Genomic DNA, 23,597 nt, shown 5'->3' on the forward strand with positions numbered 1-23,597 from the left:
CACTGTCGCAGCCCCTGCAACCCCGCTCCCCCACGTCCCTAGAAAGGGAATGGGGGGTTTGTTTGCTGTTTTTTTGCTGCTGCTTTTCGTAATAGACATGTCCCATTTCCCCCTACCCTCCGCTCAAACGGAGAGCCACTGGGAAGAGGTAAAAGGGAAAGCAACAGTTAGGACGAATGAAAAGCGCCCTCCCCCTCCGGGGGTTGAGAGGAGATGGCGGCGGCGGGGGGGCGCTTATTCAAGCAGGCTGCGATCCCGAGCGCGCTTGGCCGGGAAGTTCATCATCGCACGGAGCGCGATGGGACTCACTCGGTGGAGACGTGTGGCTCCGATTTCGGTGGGGCTGCGAATCCATTCTGGGTTTCAGTCAGAACCAGGCAGAACTCTAAAGGAGCTATCCAAGGTGCTGAACCCTGTCCCCAAACTTGTCTCAGCACCTTGCATAGTTCCTTTAGAATTCTGGCTGGTTCAGACTAAATCCAAGAATGGATGCACAGCCCCAGCGAAATCGGAGCCACCAGATTCCACTGGGCTCCCTTCCCAGTGAACAGGCGTAAGGTGCTGCTCCGAGAGACAGGGCCCCGAGCACAGAGCCATCTCTTTCCCGGCGGAGCCCTCTCCTCTGACCGGGGACAGAAAGCCCCCGTCCTGCTCACCCGCCTCAGCCACCGCAGCATCTTTCCCCACTTCACCCCCCAAAAGAAAACTTTATGCACAGACTCCAGAAACGTAGCCTCCCACGAACAAGCGCCCCCCCCCCCCGCACCTCCACTCCAGCTTCTTTCACAGAATACTTACCTCTTCCAGGCAAGTAGGATATAGGTTGCTGGGGCCCGGTCCTCCATCAACCCCCGCCCCCCGGGCAGGTCTCAGCTCTCCCCCCCCAACGCACACGAAAACCTTCAAACTCTCTCCCTCAGACCTCTGATTTCCCCCGCCCAGCCATTGTTGTTGTTATTATTACACAATCAGTTCTATTTATCCACTACCATATATGAAGACATTAACGATAACGAGGAAATGTAAAAGGACAGGTCTCTGCCCCCAGAAGCTTACAACCTACAGGAAGGGAAAAGAAGGTAACAAAATAACAGGGAAAGGGTGCATTTACACCCTCAAATCTTTCCTCTCCCCTCCTTCCCATACGTAACGCATGCTCAGTTTACTCCTATTAAGTTGTATTAACCCCTCGTCCCCCGCCGCCCTTTCAGCTTTTTCCCGTCTCTTCCCTAGATGTGGCTTGCTTTCTCCGCACGGATCCCCCCATTAGCTCCCCACAACAGCTTCAAGTTATTCCTTACCTCTCCCCGCCACGTTTCCATCCTAGGGAATTATTTTGGCGCCCAGAGCGGGGGCAACTCCTCCCTAGTTTGGGAACCATCCCTAGCCCCCCTCCCCTCCCCCTCCCAGTCAGCTTACTTGCTGGCGGAATCACGCCTCCCTCCTCGCCCCCCTCCCTTCCCCTCCAGCCAGCCCCGGGCCGAGCGCGCGGCTGGCCGGGCTGCCAGATAATTACCGCGGCGGAGCCGGTGCCATGGGCGACTGCGCTCGGCGCCTGGCGAGTGGCACGCGGGCCGGAGAGCCACATCATTTATGGATTCGCCTCCCGGATACAAAAGAGGGAGAGGGAACGTGCGTGTCTGTCTGTCTGTCTTTCTTTCTTTCTTTCTTTCTTTCTTTCTTTCTCTTTCCTGCTCTTCTCACGCTCCCTCCTTCTTTCCTTGCTTGCCCATGTCTTTCCCTTTCCTCCTCCTCTATCCCTTTCGCACTCCCTCTTTCCCTCCTTCCCGCTTTCTCTACCTACCCTCCCTCCTCCCTCCTCGTGAATCCTTCACTCTCGCTTTCTCCTCCTTTACCTGCTGCTTTCCTACTGCCCCTTTTTATCTTGTCCTCGTCCTTTTTCACGTTCCCTTCTTCCCCTCCAACCCTCCCTTGCACTGTCTTTACCCGCTTTTTTCACATTCCCCCTCCTGTCCCCCCTCCCTCTGCGGGCCTCTTTCACACACACAGTTCTTTTCTTCCCCTTTCTGGTCCCTTACACTCTAATTCTACTCCAGACCTCCCTCCTGGCCTCTTTCACGTTCCCTCCCTTTCTCCTCCTTCCCTGACCTTTTCCACACCCGTTCCTTTTCCCGTTTCAAGTTCTTTTCCACTCCTTGTCCTCCTTCGCCCTTTCACACTCTACTCTTTCTCTGCTCTTTCTCTACCCGTTCCTTCCTTCCTTCCTTCCTTCCTTCCTTCCCTCCCCCTCTCTCCCCCCTACCCCGCGCAACCTTCCCCAGCCGGCTTCGAGGCTTGCTAGAAAGGAGGGGAGGTCGGAGAGGTTGCGGTGATGGCGATGGGATGGGGCGAGGGGGCGGGGGCAATCCAAGCTCCAGCCGCCTCCGCGGAGTCCGGACAGCAGAAGCAACGGCGGCAGCAGCGCAAAGGGTAACAGCGCCTGAGCATATCGCTTGGCTCTGTTTGTCTCCATCAGGGGCGTGTGTTTGCTTGAAACCACTGCTCCATCAGCAGCGTAAGGCAGAGGGCGAGCGAGCGAGAGACTCGCTACGAGAAGTGAAAGTAAGCAGGGAAGAGACGAGGAGGATTTGCCCTCCCCCCGTCTCAGCCAAGGAAACCCACTCACTCCACACCCACCACATCCAGAATACCCCCCACCTCCCCTCCCCGAAAAGGCAGATGGTCATTTAGGCCATTCACTACAGTATTATCCCCATGGGATAAATACGAGCAATTGCATGTGCCCCTGAACATTGTCTTGGCAGGTCCACAATTCAGGTCTTCGCCCCCACACCTCGCGAACTTTTCAATGAACTGAAACTTTATTTTTAAGGGTGGGGGAGAAACTGGGAACAAACATTCAACACCCTCCCTCCCGTAATTGTAGGCACAGACATATCTGAATGAAAGAAAGAAAAAGAAAGTGATATTTGTTAAAGCCCCCGAACTTTGATTCACGCTCCCGAGGCCACAGGGTGATATATTTCACACTTCAGTGTGTTGCTCTGTATACTAGACTGGAGCTGGGAGGGGCTGGCCCTTAACTTGTACCCACCTAGGGGCATGATGTATTTATAGAATGGGATACAGGCAGAGATAAACCTCCGTGTCGGACAAGACTGGTTCGGGACACCTTTACCTTTTTACACATACCTATATCTACCCGTGTGTAGTGCATGCCTCTCTGTTTCTGTCTTTCTTTACAAACACGGATGCCGTGATACTTGCTTAAACACAGGGACACAAACATACTTCTACATTAGACAGATCAGGTTCCAGAAATTTGGGAGGGATAAAGGGGATGGGTAGAGGGCATATGGATGATGGTAATAGAAGGAACAAAATTAACCCGAAAGTGAGGAAGGAGGGAGGGAGATAGATGATAGATAGATACATAGATAGATACATAGACAGACAGACAGCGGTCCATAGCCAACCTAAAAGTTCTGTGAAAGGGTCACCAGAAAAGTAGGTCACCAGAAAAGTAGGGGGGTTCATCTGGTTTGCAGGCCTTTTAAAGACAAAATTGTAAACTGTTTTTAATTATTTGTTTGCAAAAATATTTAGAGGTGGAAGAGAAAATTTGGGGGACCAGCACACCCACACCCACACTTCGCCTGGCTACAGGTCTGGATACATAGATACCATGGAGGGGAGACTACCCACAAGCAGGTGTATTTAAATGTGAAATTTGGGGCTGAGACAGTTTAAATTAAAAACCGAGTAGTCTGGTTTAACTAGATACTGAAAACTAAGAGGCGGATGTTCAAGAATGCGAGACGTACACGGGAATCGGGGCTTGGTCCCCATTGTTCAGCACCACGGACAGCGCCGTCCACTGGCGATGCCATGCGGTTACTCTTTCCAGCCTCCCGACCCACACTCAACGCGGGGCCCACACCAGCCCTCCCCCTCTGCCTGAAAGTGCCCCTCACTTTCTTGCCCCCAATATCCCCAAACCTGCCGCCTCCCACTCGCGTGCTGCTAGGATGTCACCGACGCCCACCCCCCAGCCCCGGCCCCAGCCAGCCCCCAGCCTCTTGTCCTTGGTTGCAGTAATTTTCCGTTTGATTTGGGAGGTAATGCATTTTTTACAAATCAAAGAGGAAGCTAGCAGATTCCCCCTGCAGGCCCCCAGGAGCCGGGGCCCAGATGAGAGGCGCAGATCATTTCCTTGTTAGTTTTGATTTCGGTTACCGTGGCTTTCAACTTCCCTCCAACCTCCTGGAGAAATGTTATAACAAGTAGCCGAGGGAATTTTCCCTTCTTTGCTTTCCCCCTCCTTCCCTCCCTCCCTTCCTCCCCCTCTCCACATACACACCCCTCCCTTTCGCCTTCCCTTTCCTTCTCTCGCTCTCTCTCATCTCTGCATATTCCTAAAGCGAGGAGGGGGCTTAGCAGCGCCCAACAACCCCAAATCTGAGAAGAGGGAGCGAAAAACGCGAAAAGCACTCAGCGCACACCCTTTGTAGCCTGCTCGCTTCCCTTTTCTTTCTTCCTCTCTTCTTTCACTCAGTTCCCATCAATTTCCCCATGCCCTCCTTAGGAGAGATCACCAAGAACATTTTTTGAAGTTGGCCTTTAAAAAAAAGGCTCTAAAATCCAGACATCCACGTATTCCATTTTTCAGTCCGGGTGCCCTTTCTGTGTGGGGTGAGGTGGGGGTGAGGGGGTGAGGTGTGTGTGTGTGTGTGTGTGTGAACGTGTCCTTCCCTGCTTCGTCTGTACATATAAGGAATCTGTTCTTCGGTTCGACATAATTTCCAGTTGTATCCTAAAACTGGGAAGTCCTACTGAGTTCAGTGGGACCTAGTTCCTAGGACTGCATGTATCATAGTGAGCTGAAGAGGTCCGCAGAAACTACAGAGCCACGCGTGTATTTACTTTTTCAGCGTGCAACCAACACTACATTCACACGTTCGGGTGCACACCCACCTAGTGCCTAAAGCTGCAATACCTGCCTCAAGACAAATGTATGACGCTAAAGCCAACTTATAAGCAACACAGACTTAAACATATGTACAAGAGCGAAGTAAAGAAGCAGGTACACCTGTTTGTATTCTGTCAACCGATTAAATATTTTAGTTACACATCTGCCCTTTAACCCATTAAACCGAAAATAAATTTGCGTGTTACCAATACCTAAATATGGGTGTCTTGATACTGAAGGAAGTGTAGGGAAACGAACAGCTGAATAAATCAAAGCAGCCATTAAAGGTAAAAGGAAAATCCACCTCTAATATTTAGTGTGTCATTCTCCATGACACCAGAATTTAGTGCCTCAAAAATGAACCCGTGTGCTCTCAACTCCCAACCCAGTGGATTAAAATTTGCCTTTACCGATTAATCAACTAAAGCCTCTGTTGATTAACACACGATTAAAGCTTGCACCCTGTACACACACACACACACACACCCCTACAGGTTTTTTAATAAAGGCACAGGAGTAATACTTGTGCACAAGCTGCGACATATGCCTATTTCTACCATAAGCGCAAATTTGCACACACACCTTGCAGTGGGGATGGAGAGACGCATCTATACACTTTTGCTTTGAAATGCTTACCTCATCTAACTTCCCGATGCAAAAATCGGGGACTTTCCCCCGTGAATTTGGGAAAAGGTGTGTGTTTGGAGGTGTTTGTACGGTTTCGCTCTCGTTTTAAAATCTTAAAGGGCATGTTTGCCAATCTTTACACACACACACACGCACACACACCCCTTTTTGGGAATCGATACTGTAAATTATTCATTGTCATTAATTATCGATTTGGATATCTAGCGGCGGCGTTTGGAGGATGAAAAGGTTTTTTCCTTCTTCCCTCATTGTTCCATAACCTCCGGCGAAAGAAGCCAGAGCTGGAAGATTCCCCCCCCCACGCCCTCCCCCGCCCCCCATTCCACAAGGCCTGTTCTAAGCAGCCCCTATACACATGTTAGGGCAAACTCCGCTCGATCAATGGGGGATCAATGCGGAGGCATGAAACTAATAGCCAGCGAAGCCTCTTTGATCTGAAATCTCAGATCAAAACTCAAATACCTGCTTCTAACAAGACAGAGAAGGGAGGCGAAGGGAGGGAGGGAGAAAGGAGGGAGGGAAGGAGGGGGACTGGGGAGCGGGCTTTAAATACCGGACAAATATTTATTTAAACATGCAGGTTGGAAGTTTAACAACGGCGAATCATCCGAGTTTCAGGAGGAAGGAAGTGTCTGACTACTAACTCCCTAAATGGTGGATTGGGGAGGGGGGTCTGAACACACACAAGAGTCAGAAGGGCAGATGCAGAAGGCTGATCCCCTTGGGACTGGAGCATATATTCTACTGGATCACAGCTTTTTGCGGAGGGAAGGAAGGAAGGAAGAAAAAAAAAGGAAGAAATAAGAGGGAAGGAAGGAAGGGATGCACTGGAGACAGTGAGCTGTACGTGGAGAGAGAGACAGACAGACAGACAGACAGTCAGACAGACAGACAGACAGACAGACAGACAGACAGACATGCCCGGATATGATCGACAGTGAAGGAAGGAAGGAAGGAGCGTATTGGAGAGAGTGAGCTGTACGTGGAGACAGACAGACACACCTGGATATGATGGTCAGGGGAGGAAGGAAGGAAGGGAGGATGAATGGAGTATATTGGAGAGAGTGAGCTGTACTTGGAGATAGACAGACAGACAGATAGACAGAAACACCTGACTATGATCGACTGTGAAGGCTACAGTTTATTATACTGCCCACGTTCCTAGGTCACATCCAGAAGTTCGCTAGGAAAGCGAGCTAGCAATTTATTAAGTAAAGTAATTAATAATTATTTTTTAACAGTCTAATAGGGCTTCTCCCCTCCTCCCACCTTGTGCTGCCTCATTTAATTATTTTTAATGCACTTCCAAGTTCTTCCAACAACACGTTGTTGGTTCGTGTGTTTGTTTTTCCGCCCGGCATATCGGAACTCTTGGCTGCATTTCCGACACCTCCGTTCCCACCCCGGGTATCCCAGTGGAAAGGGGAGACTGGAAAGGACAATCCAAGCCCCAGCCCCAGCCCAATTTTAATCCTAGATCCCTATTGCCTAATTCAAACCCAATCACACTATTTTACACATTCCTTTGAAAAATTCCTACCCAGAAATAAATGCCCCAAGGGGGATCACAATTTTGATAATAACTTATTAATTACCGGAGCCAGATGGGTCAGAGAAATTTCAGTGCCTTACCCACAATATAATCCTCAACATATCTACTCAGAAGTAAGTCCCATTGAGTTCAGTGGGGCTTACTTCCAGGTAAGTGCAGCTTAAATGTATATGCTTTAATAGGATTGCAGCCTAAATGTACATGCTTTAATTGCTTTGCAGTTTGCAAACTTCAAAACTTATACATTGTAAGGTTGCTGAGGCAGGAACCCATCTTTTGTTTGTTTGTATGTTATTTCATAAACGACCATGCACAACGATGGTGCTAAATAAATAAGAAATCATAATATAGCAATGTATTTCTATCATGCCTGTAGATCTGTTTTCATTTCTACATACATAGCACAAGCTTATGCCTCATCAACACACACACTCAATACGTACAATATATACTATATGTTATATTAATGATCTATCATGAGGCAGATTATAGTGGGCACCTTTCACCTGCAATGACATATTGTTAAAATCTTGTTGATTTCATAATGAGTATTAACTGTTATTTATAATCTCGCCTATTAAAATCAGTGGGATTTTCAAACGACTTAAATTTTGACTGGATCTTGGAAGGATGCAGACAAGCTGGAGAGGGTTCAGAGGAGGGCAACAAAGATGATCAGGGGACTGGAAACAAAGCCCTATGAAGACAGACTGAAAGAACTGGGCATGTTTAGCCTTGAGAAGAGAAGACTGAGGGGAGATATGATAGTGCTCTTCAAGTCCTTGAAAGGCTGTCACAGAGAGGAAGGCCAGGATCTCTTCTGGATCATCTCAGAGTGCAGGACACGGAATCATGGGCTCAAGTTACAGGAAACCAGATTCTGGCTGAACATCAGGAAAACTTCCTGACTGTTAGAGCAATATGACAATGGAACCAATGAACTAGGGAGGTGGTGGGCTCTCCCACACTGGAGGCAATCAAGTTGAAGCTGGACAGCCACCTGTCAGGGATGCTCTAACTTGGATTCCTGCATTGAGCAGGGGGTTGGACTTGATGGTCTTATAGGCCCCTTCCAACCCTACTGTTCTATGATTCTATCAGTGTATCCTATTTGGTAAAAGTGTATCCTGTTTAGTACAACTGCCCAATAGTTTTATATAAGTTCCAGATTGTCAAAGTGCAAAACAATGGGGAAAATATATGTATACATGTATACATAGCAATTTTCACCTAGATTATTATGGTCTATATGTCACAGATAGTTTATTCTTATAAAGAATAACTATGTTCTTATGTTCTTATTCATTTATTTATTTGTTCAATTTATATCTTGCTTTTCTTTTCCAATGGAAACTCAAGACTCTCAACACAACAATAAAATTATGGTAAAACTCTTTCCAAATCTGGTTGCATCCAGCTGGCTTAGGTCTCCTCCTGTGTTTTGGTATTACTTTAACAATTGCCAGAGAGAGGAAATAGGCCATGTGTATAGTTCAGATAGTGGAAATACTCCAGCCAGATGAACAGGTGATGGATACACACAATTGCAGTTGCATCAGACTTCTAAGACTGCAGCCCAACCTGGAATTTATCCTCATGGAGAATAGGTTTTCAGTGACTATTACTCATGATGGCTATATATTACCTCCAGTATCAGAAACATTATGCCTCTGAATACCAGTTTCTGGGGAACATGAATAGGAAGGTACTATTGCATTCACATCCTACTTATGAGGGCTTTCCATAGGCATCAGATTGGTCACTGTGTGAACAGAATGCTGGACTAAGTAGACCTTTGGTCTGTTTCAGCGTGGCTCTTCTTATGTTCTGATGTTTTAACTTCTCATGCACAAGTTCTCTATTGCTCAGGGGGAACTTCCAAAGACCTTGACATCTAAGACTCTCTCTCTCTCTCTCTCTCTCTCCCCCACCGCCCTCTCAAGACACACACTATATGTCTCAGAATATTCAATTTTTATTTTATTTTTTAAATCAGATTGCCATCCTACTTACTGTACACTTAGTTGGGAGTAAGGTTTATTGAGCTCAGTGGGACTCTTTTCTGAGTGAGAGCATGTATGCGTTCCAGCAGTAATCATGCATACATAATATGTGTGTGAATAGTAGTAACAATACTATTACCAAAAGCAATAACAAGCACAATATAGCATTTACCAAGCACTTTTCCCTAAGTATTTGAAGTGCTTCATTTCACATGCATTATCTCAATAATACTTCCCTGTGAGGTTAGCACAGCCCAGTAAGTCAGGTAAGAATTAGGGTGGGGGAGAAAATTGTACAGGGCATTCTGAGAAGAAGTGAAATAGTAAACATTGAAGTAGGTATGTTGAGGGAGAGAGAAACCCACTGTACAGGTAGACACTGCTCCTGCCTTGCTGGAGAACAAGAGCTGGTAAATTACACACACACACACACACACACACACACGTAAGAATTGCTGTGAAAGATGCAGAAAGTTTTCAAAAGGGCTCCCCTGCCAGTGTGTGATTTGACTTGCTTTCCTAAGTCAACTGTATTGTTGTTGTTGTTCAGTCGTTCAGTCGTGTCCGACTCTTCGTGACCCCATGGACCATAGCACGCCAGGCCTTCCTGTCCTGCGCTCTCTCCCGGAGCGTGCTCAAGTCCATATTCATTGCATCCGTGATGCTATCTAGCCATCTCATCCTCTGCCGTCCCCTTCTCCTTTGGCCTTCAGTCTTTTCCAGCATCAGGGTCTTTTCCAGGGAGTTTTCTCTTCGCATTAGGTGGCCAAAATATTGGAGCTTCAACTGTATTACTTTGTTACTACTGCTAATAGTAGAAGTAGTAGTACCTCAGTGGTAGACCACATACTTTGCATGCAAAGGGTCTCAGGCAGTGGAGGCTGGTGGCTCCGATTTCAGTGGCCCTATGCATCCTTTATGGGTTTCACTCAGAACCAGCCAGAACTCCAAAGGATCTATCCAAGGTGATGAACCCTCTCCCAGCTCTCCCCCATTAGATAGCTCCTTTAGAGTTCTGGCTGGTTCTGACTGAAACCCAGAATGGATTCACAGCCCCACAAATCGGAGCCACTGGCCTCCACTGGCCTCAGGTTCAACACCTGTCACCTCCAGGTGGGGCTGGGAAAAACTCCTGCCTGAAACCCTGGAGAGCCGCTGCCGGTGGGTGTGGACGACACTGAGACAGAAGGGCCAGTGGTATGATTCTGGCGAAGGCAGTTTCCGTGTTTCCTATGATCTACCATTAAAGTACCATCAGCGTACGGCAGGGGTGGGCAGAAGGCAGTTCTCCAAATATTTGGCACCTCAACTCCCAGAAGCCCAGGCCAGGGCTACCAAGAAATGCTGGGAGTGGAAGTCCAAAACATCTGGAGATCTACTTTTTGCCCATCCCTGCCTAACGGGTAACATGTCCCTGGCCTCGAGGTGCATCTTCTGTCCCAAGAGTTTTTCAGCATAAGCTGGCAGCGCAAGGCAAAGTCTTACAGATCCAGCCAAAGTGACCCGTTCTCAATGGGCACGTGAGAAAGGTGCAGCCTGAGTCTATGGCTACTGTGTGCAGTGGAGGCTGGTGGCTGTGGATCTGCTCCGGGTTTCAGCCAGAACTCTAAAGGAGCTATCCAAGGTGCCGAACCCATTTTGGAGATTGGGTTCAGCACCTTGGATGGCGCCTTTAGAGTTCTGGCTGGTTCTGGCTGAAACCCAGAGAGGATTTGCAGCCCCACTGCAATCGGAGCCACCAGCCCCCAGTGACTTGAGAGCACATTCAGAAGTGCAAGTCCCGCAGGGCTGACACCCAGGTCACCGTGCCTGGGACTGCAGCCTTCACTCTCGCGTTGAAACCAATGAGATGGAAACGAGCGCCCTAAAGTTCGGGGGAGATGGCAGGAGAGGGAGAGAGAGTCAGGATAGGACATGGGAACGGAAGAACGTGTGGATGTTAGCAAATGCCGTAGGCAGACGTTTAGCCTACCACTTAAAGGTTTTATTATATTAAGCGGTATATAAGTATTACAAATAAATAAACGGCTGAAGCTGTTATGCGTGCAACGCGCACAGAGATATTCCAAAACCTCATCTAAGTTGTGGCAAGAAACAAACAACAGGCACTGGCGGCCCAATCCTATGCGTGTTTAGTCGGGATAAAGGCTGCAATCCTATGCAAACTACCTGGGAGTAAATCTCATTGAACTTAGTGGCTCTTGCTTTTGCGAAAAGAAGCATAAGGCTGCTCTCCCTTAGCTCAGGAGGGCTTACTCTCAAGTAAGCCCATGAGCTGCATAGGGGTAAAATCCAACATAAGTCCTACTTAAGAGTAGACCTGTTGAAATGCATGAGACTTAAGTTAGGCATGAGTAACATCAGTCCTATTCATTTCAATGGGTCTACTCTAAGTAGGACATATGTTGGATTTTATCCTAGGACTGCAGCCTTACTTGCAAGGGAGCTCTCAAGCAGCAGACGCTGGTGGTTCTGATGTCAGTGGGCGGATGAATCCCCTCTGGGTTTCAGTCAGAACTCTAAAGGAGTTATCCAAGGTTATTCAACCACTCAGAACTCTACAAGAGCTTTAGCACCTTGGACCTCTCCTTTACAGTTTTGACTGGTTCTGACTGAAACCCAGAGTGGACTCACTGCCGCACTGACATAAGAGCCACCAGCCTCCACCGCTCTCAAGAGTAAACGCCCTCTCTTGCTAAATATTCCATCTTCCTCTCAAAGTAACAGAACTCAACAGGGCTCCAAAAGTGAGGCCTCAGCAAGCCCTCTCCTGCATTTTATTCCAAGGCCGGAGGGCCTGGAGGTGGGAACTTGGACAGCGCAGCTGCTTTTGAATTTGAGATGTGTGTTTAAAGACAAACGGTTGAGATGCCCTTCTGGACCAATTGCCGTATTTTCCCCTCCTAAATATCCCAGGATAATGAAGCGTGTGTTTCAGAAATGGAACATCAGCCCTTCGCCTCCTGAGTGGTTCGAGAAGAAAAAGATTGGGGGTGGGGGTGGAAAGCGCATTTTCTGGAAAGCCTTAACCATGGAGAAAAAGAAAAGCACCCAGGCTGAATAGGAGAGACAACTCAAGTGATATGGCCCCATCTAGCTCCCTTGTTAACACAATCTTCTAAACTGAAATTAAAATTGATTTTTCTTTTTTCTTTAAAAAAAAATCATATTTTCTCTGATCTTTCTAAAATAAAGAGCGAGCGAGCGAGAGAGAGAGAGAGTCGAAATGAGAGGACAAAAAATGTCACTCTGTCATCGGGGCTCAGACAGAGGTGGGCTCTCTTTGAACAATGGCTTTGAAAGTTTTAATTTCCAGGCGTTTGTGACAATCCGGGGCTATTTGTTCATGCGAGTGGGAGACTCTGGACAGAATGAAAATCATCATCACCATCATCAAAATAAATAAATCTGGGTCGCCAGTGAAGAGGGACGGATGCGGCAGGGTGGTCAATCCGACATTGCAACGCCTTCTATTCCTCGCCAGAAGCAAATGGCAGTGAAGGTTTTGTAGAGAATTCCTCTACTGGCTTTCTGTATTCACACTTTTGAATCTCAAACATTTTCAGTGCTCTGCTGTTTAATTTTCTCCATCCTAACATGAAAAACTAACATATTTTTAATATATATATAGTGCAACGCTTTTAGTTTTAAAATCTTTTACAATGCAATCCTAATATCTACTCAGAAGTACGTCCCATTGTACTCAGTGGGGCTTACTCTCAGGTAAGCATACATCCCAGGTAAATACATATGAATGAATGGGTATTTTTAAAAGATTCTAGCCAGTTCTACCCAGATATCCCCACTTGTATTGATTTACCAACACATCTTCCTTTTTACCGTCCTCTAACCGACTTCCTTCCTTCCTTCCCATTACGTTCCTTAATTCTGAATTATTCTAGGAGAAGGTGGCTTCCCCAATTTTCTGAGGGGGAAAAGAAGGCTACTGAAAGAGCTGCTGAAAAGGAGTAAACGAAGAGAAAAAGGATTCATCTAATAAACAGACCCTCCTCACCTCGAATGATTAAAGACAGGAAGGAATGGATATGGATCCATTTTTTTAAAAGTACTGAAGAGAGATAATTTCTCATTGGAAAAGAGGAGGAAAGAATTGATAGGGCGGGGTGGGGAAAGAAGAGAATAAACTTATAGGGAAAGGTGGTTAGAAAATAAGATTAAAAAAAAAAAAGAAGAACGAGAAAGGAGAGATTGGGCTAGTGCCGGAGTAAAGAATGAAAAAGGTGCAGCGTGTGTGTGTGTATGTGTGTGTGTGTAATAAACAAGAGCAAGGATGTAAAGAAAGTGGAGAAAAGTGAAAATTGCTCCTGAGTGGCTGATTTTTTATTTATTGTTTGTTTGTTTAAGGAAAAAAAGAAACAACCAAGGGAAACCATCAGCAGTTAAAATGCTGATACATTTCAACACTCCCCCGCCCGCCCCCCATCACCTACTCCACTCCTCCGCAGCTTTGGAGAGACAGGCACCAAGAAACCCCTTTCGGCTGTTTGGCTCCCTTTGAAATCTCCCCCTTAATTAACATCTCCTGGAGCACCAGAGTATCATAAATAAATATATACACTCTGGGTCCGGGGAGATGAAATTACTCCCTTCTCTTCCCTCTCCGATCTCCCCGCCATTGTTGCTGAGCCCACAGTTAAGGAAAGCTGGCCTCCCTCATCGCCAGCACAAGTGAGAGAAACTTTGAGCCCATTAGACTGAACGGAAAGAGGAGACAAGTGGGGGGGGGGGAGGCGGGAGGGAGGTCTCAACCCCCAGTAACCCTCTTCCCGAATCAGCTCTTAGGGAGCTCCACCATTCTGAAGATGCCTGTGCCTCTAGAGGGCACTAGAATCCCCGCGACCGCCTCCTCCTTCCTGCCACCCTTTCGATGCCGTTCTCTGCCCATCCGTGCCCCTGCGCAGCCCTTGGCATCCCTCCAGCCACAGACTTCCTCTTCAGACTCTCGCCATGAGCATGGACTTCCTGGGTGGCCTTAAGGCAAGCCGCTGTTCTTTAGTCTCCGCACGGACCTCAGCCCGCCCTCTCAATGAGGGGATAATCATAGGAGCCTACTTTACAGGGTTATGAATGACTGAGAATGACAATGCTCGAGAGATAATGTGCACACTCCAAAAGCATTATCTAAAGAAATGTTAAGGATGATATAAGTCAGGGCTGTAGAACGTCAGGCCCCGGGGGCCAAATCCGGCCCTCCAGGATTCTCCAGATGGCCAGGCCCCTTCTCCTGGCCCCACCTCCTTTCCCTCAAACACCGATGGTTTGGTGGTTTCCCAGCGTTTGTGCAGTTTCTTTCCCGGTCTAAAAGGTGGAAATGCGTCCCTTAAGGCTTACTTATTGGCCGTAAGAGCCTGTCCAAAATTCATCCCACCTCCTACTACTATCTGCCAGTATACTTATGTACTCATTCATTCACAGCTGAACTCTGTTTCTTTTCTCAGGTCCTTTTCTTCTGCTGCTTTCCAGTCTACTTTTCTGTCAGCCCCATATATAGCCCCTACCTATAGTCATACATATCCGTCTGTCGAAGCATCTTGGGATTAATTTCAGCGGGAGTTCGCCACAATTTAGTCCTGAAACCTGTTCTAAGAGTTCTAAGCCTGATAATATCTGAAGTCATAAGAAATAAGAGAGTGCCTCTGGGTATGTACAGAGTGCACTTCCCGCACCACTACGAAACTACAACAAGCCCGCACACCTCTGGGATTCGAAGAGATTGATGCCAGGTCGTTGCAGGGATTTTCAACCAAGTTTTTTTTTCTTAAATAACACTAAAATAAAATTACGCCTCGCATCTTTCCCGACAGTACCCACAATTCATCGACATATCGCCAGTCTTTTCATCCCCCTGACTAGGATAACTACGAAATGTATGTGTTTATCCATTCTGCTCCCCCCCCCTTCTTCTATAGGCACCTTTATCTTCCTCCGCCTACCTGTTCATTATCCATTTGTTCATCCTCATCCATCCGCCAAATCTCTCTTTCTCTCCCCCTTCCTTCCTTCCTTCCTTCCTTCTTTTCCTTCCTTATCCCCCACACGAGCAGGGGCCTGTCCCATCCGCTCCTTGGGCCCCGGTCTCCGTCTCTCCACCCCGCACAGTGGCATCGGCCTGCGAAGAAGCGCGCCCGCCCCCCTCGGGGACTGGGATGGCCTGACACCAAGAGCGACTCTTCGCCATGACAAGAAAATGTAAAAACCAACCGAGACGCCCTTTTGTCAGCGGAGGGGGAAACGCGGCCGGCTGCAGAGCGACGAATCCTCAGGGGGGCTCCTCGGCGAGCGGCCGGCCTGTGCTGCAGCGCCAGGCGCTCTGCCTACCAAGTAGCATCAGGCCGGATGAGAGAGCGGGAGAGGCTGGGCCCAAGAGGCACTTTCTTAAACGGAAAGCCGGACGCAGCTTACCAAATGGGCCGCGCGGAGGGAGATTTAAACTAGCGGAGAGACCAGGCGTTGAGGGTGGTGAGGCATAGGGCAGAGGAGGCTGGCGGCTCCGATTCCGGTGGGGCTCTAAATCTATTCTGGGTTTCAGTCAGAACCAGCCAGAACTCTAAAGGAGCCATCCAAGCTGCTGAACCCTAGTCTCCCAATAGGTTCAGCACCTTGGATAGCTCCTTTAGCGTTCCTGCTGGTTCTGACTGAAACCCAGAATGGCTTCAAAGCCCCACCAAAATCGTAGCCACCAGCCTCCACTGTGGATATGGTACCTCCAGGAACGCCTGGACGGGTACCGGTAGCCAGTATCTGAGGGCTGAGCGTTCACACATGCAGGCGCTTCCTTCGGCATCTCCTCTCTAGGTAACAGGAAGCTGGACGTGTGAACTGCCTCCGCTAATGAAAAGTCTTGGGTTTAAGGTGGTGTCAGGTGACACCAGCACTCAGTCTGTGGTACCCGATCTGCTACCACTCAGACGACCCGGTTCGCCCACATCAAATAATTCTCTAGCCGAATGTGAGAATATGATCTAACATTCAAATCTGCTTACAGGAATCGGCTCACAGAATCAAAGGTACAGGAAATATGAAAGTGATTCGTGGTGATAGATCTGTCCCCTGACCCATCCAGACATGGAAATCATCCTTCGGTGTTGCAGTCATCAGCTGATGAACATGCACGTCTGAACCAATCTGAACCAGTCCTCTGTCTGGGATCTAATGGCGCTGACACTTGCTGTCTGGAATTCCAGTTCTCCTCGCAGCGTCATTTCCCATGCTCCTTTTCATTTTACTTTTTTTAAAAGAGTGTTTACTTAACACTTCTAGTGTGTTAGGACTGAAGCCTACGAGTCCCTTGTAGAGAGTCTACTGTGCGCAATGGATGCTAAAGCGCACGGGAAAGCCTCTCGTTTTGACGAAGTAGATTCATCAATCCGAGCTGAGAAAGGGTGGGGGTCCCAGTCCCGCAGACACCTCCCTTCGACGAGATACCTTCCGAGCTCCTCTACCGGAGCAGGCCAAGAAACTCTTTCTGGGGAAGCGCGGATCCCTCTTTCATCCAAGCCACTGTCTCCAAAACGCACGAGAAAGCGCTTCTTTCCTGGGAGATGTGTCTCCATGAATTGAACTGGCAAGGCAGGGAAGGGGGTGGGGGGAGAGAGACCCGAACAGCACAGGCACTTCGCTTGGTCAGCCACTCCCGGGCTTGTGGATTTGGGTCCTGTTGTGGGAGATCCTCAGAGCCGCGAACTTGGGGAGGTGTGTGTGTGTGTGTGTGTCCGTTGGGGATGGGGGTGGGGAGTTTGAATTGGTATTAACATCCACAACCACTTTGCAAACACCCGGCGGGCTGCGAACGGCATCGATTTGCAATTAGGCCACTCTAATACGCGCCAGATTATGGCAAGGACTCAAAAGGGGGCCGGGAAGTGGAGAGGGGAGACTGGAGAACTCTTCAGTCACTTCAAAGCTTCTCTCCCCACCCAGCTCCGAGCAAAAAACCGTGCGCTACAGGCGAGAGAAAACCCAAAGCAAAGATCTCTTCCACGGCTCTCCCTATCCTTAGGTGACCTAACTTTTTTTACTCTGCACACCCCCTCTGATAAGCTCTACTACCGGCCCAAATTAATACAGTTATGTTCCATCTGAAATAAAAGTTAGCCCCACACACACGCACCCACTTCTTTTTCGAGATCCCATCTTTTCACTGTTCAATTGCGCTTCGTTTTAGATTCTCCCCGTTTTCATGAGCATCCAGGTAGTTGCGGGGGTTGTTTGTGCTGTTTCTAATCCCAGAGGGAAAGGGAGAGGAGGCAGGCGGATGTTGGGGAGAGAGCTTTGGGGAAAGGGGGTGGATTAGCCTTAAGATGCAAAAGCGGGGAGGGAAGGGGACTGAGGTTGCAAAACAAATAAGATAAGAAATGAAGAGGGAAGGGGACCAGGGGAAGGAAAGAAAGATCCGGCCGTTCTCCAGCACTAGGTATTTCATAAAGACTCCAGCACCGAGTGATGACCCGACTAAGCAAACGAACCATGACAAATACCTTTGGTGTCACGCCCAAATGCTTTTTGGGGAGTACGTTCACACATTCAGCTGCCTGCCGTCAAGCGTTGAGTAAATAAGCGCTGGATAATTACTTGCTTTACATACATGTTTGAATCCACCCTAATTCAAGTAACACTCGTAAGATTCCGGGGATTTCAGGACCAGAAAAGTTGCCACCCAAAGGATCTCCTCATCTTGGCCCCCATGTCCTGCAGGGATTTTAAAGCAGCTTTGCTTTAAAATCCCCAAACCAATATTATATATCACCCCAATCTTCAGGGAGATTTCACACATGACATAGAAACAAACCCAGGTATGTTGTCAAGAGGAGCAGCGCCCGATCCCAGCTCTCCGAGTGCAGCAGTATTGCCACCCAATGTGTTCTCAAATACCTGTTTGTCAATACCTTTTAATCACTTCGCTTTTTAAAAAAGCTCGTTAGGTATACACCTAAAAAGTTAACGTCACCTGTGAAGAGGTCCATTCCCTTTCAGGTGTCATTTGAGCTGGCTTCCAATGAAGCCTAGATCCAACGTATGTAGAATCAGGGGTTTAGAGGAAGAACACAGTAAGTGCTGATCCAGCATGTGGCCCTTCCCAGAACGGAGGGAGGTAGAAAGACAGGAAAGAGCAGATATGGCTGGGAAGGAGCAGGAACGGAGAGCTGAAAAACTGAACTTCTGTAGCAGGCACAGCGCAGCCTGAAGTCCAGCCAACCGGAGTGGATCCGAACAGGATTGGGGGGGGGGGGTGAGGGGACCCAGGAATGATAATTTGTTAATTTATCAAAGTGACGGCGGTTTGATCTCAATCTCTCATAATGATGGGACGTTAATTAAACTTGTAAGGTCACTTACGCCGATGGCTCGCTCAGTGTGTTTGCTAATTGAACTCTGGGCTCCCAATCGCACACCCAATTTGTCAGGGGCGCCTCTGGCAGCAACGGGGAGACGGGAAGGAAGGAGATTTGCAGTGTGGACTGTGTGTGTGTGGAATGGGGAGAGGAATTCCAGTGAGACAGAGGGAGAGAGAGATCTGAAATGCCAGCAGAGGGTTAAAAAAAAAAGAAAACAAACAAATCATATCAGACGGTACTTAGTTCCTGAACTCATCCAGGTGTTCTTTTGGTAGTCAGTCATCTTCTCCCTAGTTGAGAATGTTGCCTATACCTAAACAAAACCCTAAACAACTTGGGACCCATGGCCTGGCTGGAGTACACCAGGAAAAGAGCCTTCAGTGTGGTGGCCCCCTTCCTGTGGAACTTCCTGCCTTCAGAGGTCAGGCAGGTGTCAACCTTGTGTTGCTTCCAGCACCTCCTGAAGACATTGTTATTTGGGGAAGTCTTCCTTGAGTGGTCAGCGGTCATTTATTAAATTCAGAATTTGTTTCTTTTAAAATGTTTTAATTGTTTTAACATGGTGTTTAATCTTTTATTTTTGCTGCTCACCACTCTGAAATCTTTTGATGTGGAGTGGCATATAAATATTATAAATATATAAAATAAATTAATATAGCCTGCACACGACTACTTACACACAGAATGCCAAAATGCTGAACCAAACTAAAGGTGGTTCACATGTATAATAACAATATTTAGCATTTATATAGCACTCTAGAGTACTCAGATAATACCATGTGCCATTTAAAAAGTAGTGGTAACCTACAAAAGGGTGCAAGAGAGAGTAAATGAAGGGCAGATTCACACATGCATGTCCCTTACTTGAGGACTGCAACATCCAGTTGGCTAGCATGTGTGTGAATGTGCCTTTACAGATATAACATTGCAAGTATTACCTCACATAACTACCTGAATGCTTTTCAGTGGAGTCAGTCCACTTATTCAACTGCCATTCATCAGAGCCCATTTCACACATGCATGTTCACCACTTCAGGACTACAGCATGCAGTGATGACTTGCAAGTGTGAATGGGGCCATCACAGATATAGTACCAAGGACATAACTTTCATCTTACCTCAAACACAACACTTGTCAATGGAGTCAGTTCACACATTCAAGCTGCCAGTCCTCACATATTGCTTTTGAGGTGTCATGAAATGTTGACCCCTTTGTTATGTTTCTGATTGCTCATTCACACATCCATCTCTTGTGGTGAACATGCATGTGTGGGGCAGCCCACATATGTTCAGCACTTAATGCCTAGAATATCCAGGGGTGGACTTGCATGTATGAATGGGACTATCATCAATCTAAAACCATGAACAGAACTTTTGTGTTAATCCACTTCACGTTCAACACAAGGCTTTCCAGGGATCACAAGCAGCTACAAATCAAGTCTGCAGGAACCAAGTGTAGAGAAACTTTTTAAAGCTCTAGCTGGATAAGGTATAAGGTAGTTCCCTATGTTGCTTCCTATGAAGCTAAGTGATGTCCTTAAGTGTGTGAAACAGGCCATACAGATAATGCCTATAAATATAAGGAACTAAAGTACAGCAATAACAGCAAAAATGAGAGCATACATACACTTACTTTTGACACAGTGCATAGAAATGCAGAAGTATTAGTACAAGCAACATACCTAAATAGACATCAATATTAATACATGTGTATATAGAAAGATAGCTAAATCAACACCCATGTATATATACACACAAACACAGAACCACAAAAATATCCATATAGCAACAGGCATCTGTACCTACTCAATGAATGTAAAAGCAATATACAGAAATTTGTAATTAGAGGCAGACAAGCATACAACTCACAAACTCATGTAAACCTGCACGTCCCCCCCCCCCAAACCTTGTGGGAATAAAATGGAAAGTATGTTTTCCTATAGCGCCCAGCTGTAAAAGAGCATCATAGAACTATAATTTCTCCCCTCTTCTATAGCTGCCCAGCTTTGTCCTTGCGGAGGACAAATATTTAAAGATTTTTAAAACCCTGCAATTATATGACTACTTACTTGGGCTAAGCCCCACAGAACTAAGTGAGATCTACTTCCAGAGTAAACATGCACAGGACTGGTCTGAATGAGTTCTGGCACAACCCTATGCATATTGTGGGAAAAAGTCCTACAACTCCAAGCATTCCCCAGCCAGCATGGACTTTTTTCTGTCTAAACATGTATAGGATTGCATACTTAAGACATTGTGGTGTTATACTGCACTACACCAGTGTGATGTAGTGGTTAGAATGTTGGACTAGGGACTTTGGAGACCTGGGTTCAAGTCCCCCCTTGGCCACGAAGCTCACTGGGTGACTTTGGGCCAGTCACTGACTCTTAGCCTAACCTACCTCACAGGGTTGTTGTGGGGATAAAATGGAGAGGAGGAGGATAACGTAAGCCGCCTTGGGTTCCTTGCAAGAGGAAAAAAGGAAGGATATAAAGGCAATAAGAAATACATTCCTTGTGCGGCTTCCTTTGAACTATTTTCTCTTCGGACTTCCATCCATGCACAGACCAAATCCACACCTACTTAGCTTCCACAATGCTACAGAATCCAGTGCTCTTTGACTGTTTACTGGTGCCTGATGCAGACAGGGGTCCAAATCCAAGTCCAATGTAGAAGCTTATGATTTCACCTTTGAGTGTGAAGGGCACCTACTGGGGCTTGAACACATGGGGGACAGCAGAAGTGTAATTTCTCAAGACCCACCCATGGGCCCAGATAAAGTGGGTCTTGCTTAGGACAGCCAAGAATGAGGGCCCAGTTCCACAGCAGAAGAGGCATGACTGGAGGCTTCTAGTTCTAAGCCAACCCCCATCCCACCTGTTATCACCCAGCTCCTGGGAATGTCATGAGTAATGTCTGAAATTACTTTCAGTCAAAAGTGCCCATTGAGTAGCTCAGGGTCTGCCATTTCAAGATATTCCCTGCAAGTCCTAGAGCAGGGGTGGACAGCTTTTAGGGGTTGGGGGCTGCATTGCCCTCCTCCAGAATCCCCTGGGGGCCACACTACTGCTCCCTGCGGCTGCCACACCACCTAATTTGCTGCCACCACATTTGATGGGGTGGTGCAGTGGTGGCAAAAAAAAGTGGTGGTCTTGCTTTAAAACAAGGCATGGGGCAGGGGGCATGTGCCTTGTTTTAAAGCAAAATTGCATGCCCAAGGGGCTTCTAGGAGCATGACTTTGCTTGAAAACAAGACAGGTGCTCCCTATGCAACTTGTGTTCAAGCAAAAGCAGGTTTTTTTGCTGCTGTGCCACCAAATTTCAGCAGAAAATTCAGCAGTGTGGTGGTGGGGTTGAGTGGGGGCCACAAAAAGGCCAGGGGGGCACATGTGGCCTGCTGGCCAGGTGTTGCCCACCCCTCTCCTAGAATCTAGTTCCTAGACTCTCTAGACCCAGGACTGTCTTATCCCAAGACAACTTGCCTCTCTGCTCCTCATTTCTGTCCTGCATCTCTCCTCAGTACTTGTGCATCACATTATATAGTAGGGTCAAGAAACTCATTCTTTAGCATCACTTCTGAAAGAGCCTGTACTCATACCTATAGCACATTTGTATCAGCTTGTGGTATAAAAAGAATTAAGCGGAGGCTCCTGTTATCCAAGCAGAACTTGGCATCTTACATATAAAACAGGATCCTGATATGGAAATGGCATCTGAGCCCCAGCTATTGGCTATCATAATCATCATCTCCTCTATACTGCCTCATATTTGGCTATGACAGAGAGGCAGGTGTTAGTCAGGAAGTGAGGTGGAAGGCCAGGCAGCTGTGTAAGAACAGAGAGAGTCAAATAGGTGAGCTACGACATGGGAGATGAGAAGAAGATAGGAACAGCAAAGAATGTTGGATGGAGAACTGATGAAAGAAATAAATCCACCCCACCCCCTTTAGGATCTGTCTCTGAAGAAAGAACATAGCCAAGCCAAAATCTGCATTTTTACACATTGTAGGCTGACAGTTCTCGACCTCTTCCCATGACTCAGCCTTAAGTTAATCAGGTGCCTGGAGAAAATACCTGGAGGACACATGATCAAGTCCTCACAGGCTATTGACTGGTCATACCTTTGGTCTCTGAGATGTTCTTTTGCCATTGGCTGGCAAAGAGGCAAGACAAGACTAAGTCATCCGATGGAGTCCCACGTGGGTCCCAATGCCTGCCCCCCAACCCCAACACACACACCCCGCAAGTCCCTTTGGTGAGTTACTCTTAGGATCCTGATAAGTAAGCTGTAATTAGCTAGTTTGATGTTTCATTCTATTTCTAAAAGCAACTGATCATTTCTGAATTTCCCTCTGCTTGGTTCGTGAGTAGATATACTCAACCAAAAACTGGAGTTGACCGAGTTATTTTGCCTAGCCTAAAGCTTGGCCTTATCCATGCACTGGACTGCTTGGCAAACACACCCACCTGGTTTTTAAGGAGTTAAAGGAAGCTCTGGAAAAGACCCAATCATTCTCCACATTTAAAACCATAATCCTGGATTCCCACATGTCCAGTATATAAGTTATTAAATATTAAATAAGAGTTATTACATATGTAGTGCTGGCAGCTTACCTCAGAGGAATGTTTTCTTAAAAGTGTCTTGCATACTGCCCTACCTTACAGCACCGGAGGTGCAGACATACTATTTGTCACACACTCTCTCAGCCTAGCCTACCTCACAGGGTTGTTGTGAGGATAACAATGGTGGGGGGGGAGAAACATGTATGCTATCTCAAGCTCCTTGGAGGAAGGGAGAGATATAAATGTAAATAAATAAAGAGCTTCACAAAGGGTGCTATGCGTCAATGGGAGGAAGGGAGTGGCTGTGGAAGTTGCAGGTCATGGGACAGTGAACAAGGGAGGCCAAAAATGCAACAGAGGCTGTAGTTTACATACAAAATACAATGAGCTGTGACTGTAGGCCCCTAGCACTAGGGCCGGCCCTACCATTAGGCAGAGTGAGGCAGTCTCCTCAGGTGGCAGATGCTGGAAAGTGGCAACACAGTGTTGAAGAAGAGACCTGTGTGCCATGTGGCCTGCCCTGCACCCCCTAAGCCAGCCTGCTGCC

The sequence above is a fragment of the Heloderma suspectum genome, chromosome 10, assembly GCF_057233095.1.
Source record: "Heloderma suspectum isolate Gila_16-S chromosome 10, 16-S_ref, whole genome shotgun sequence".
NCBI lineage: Eukaryota > Metazoa > Chordata > Lepidosauria > Squamata > Helodermatidae > Heloderma > Heloderma suspectum.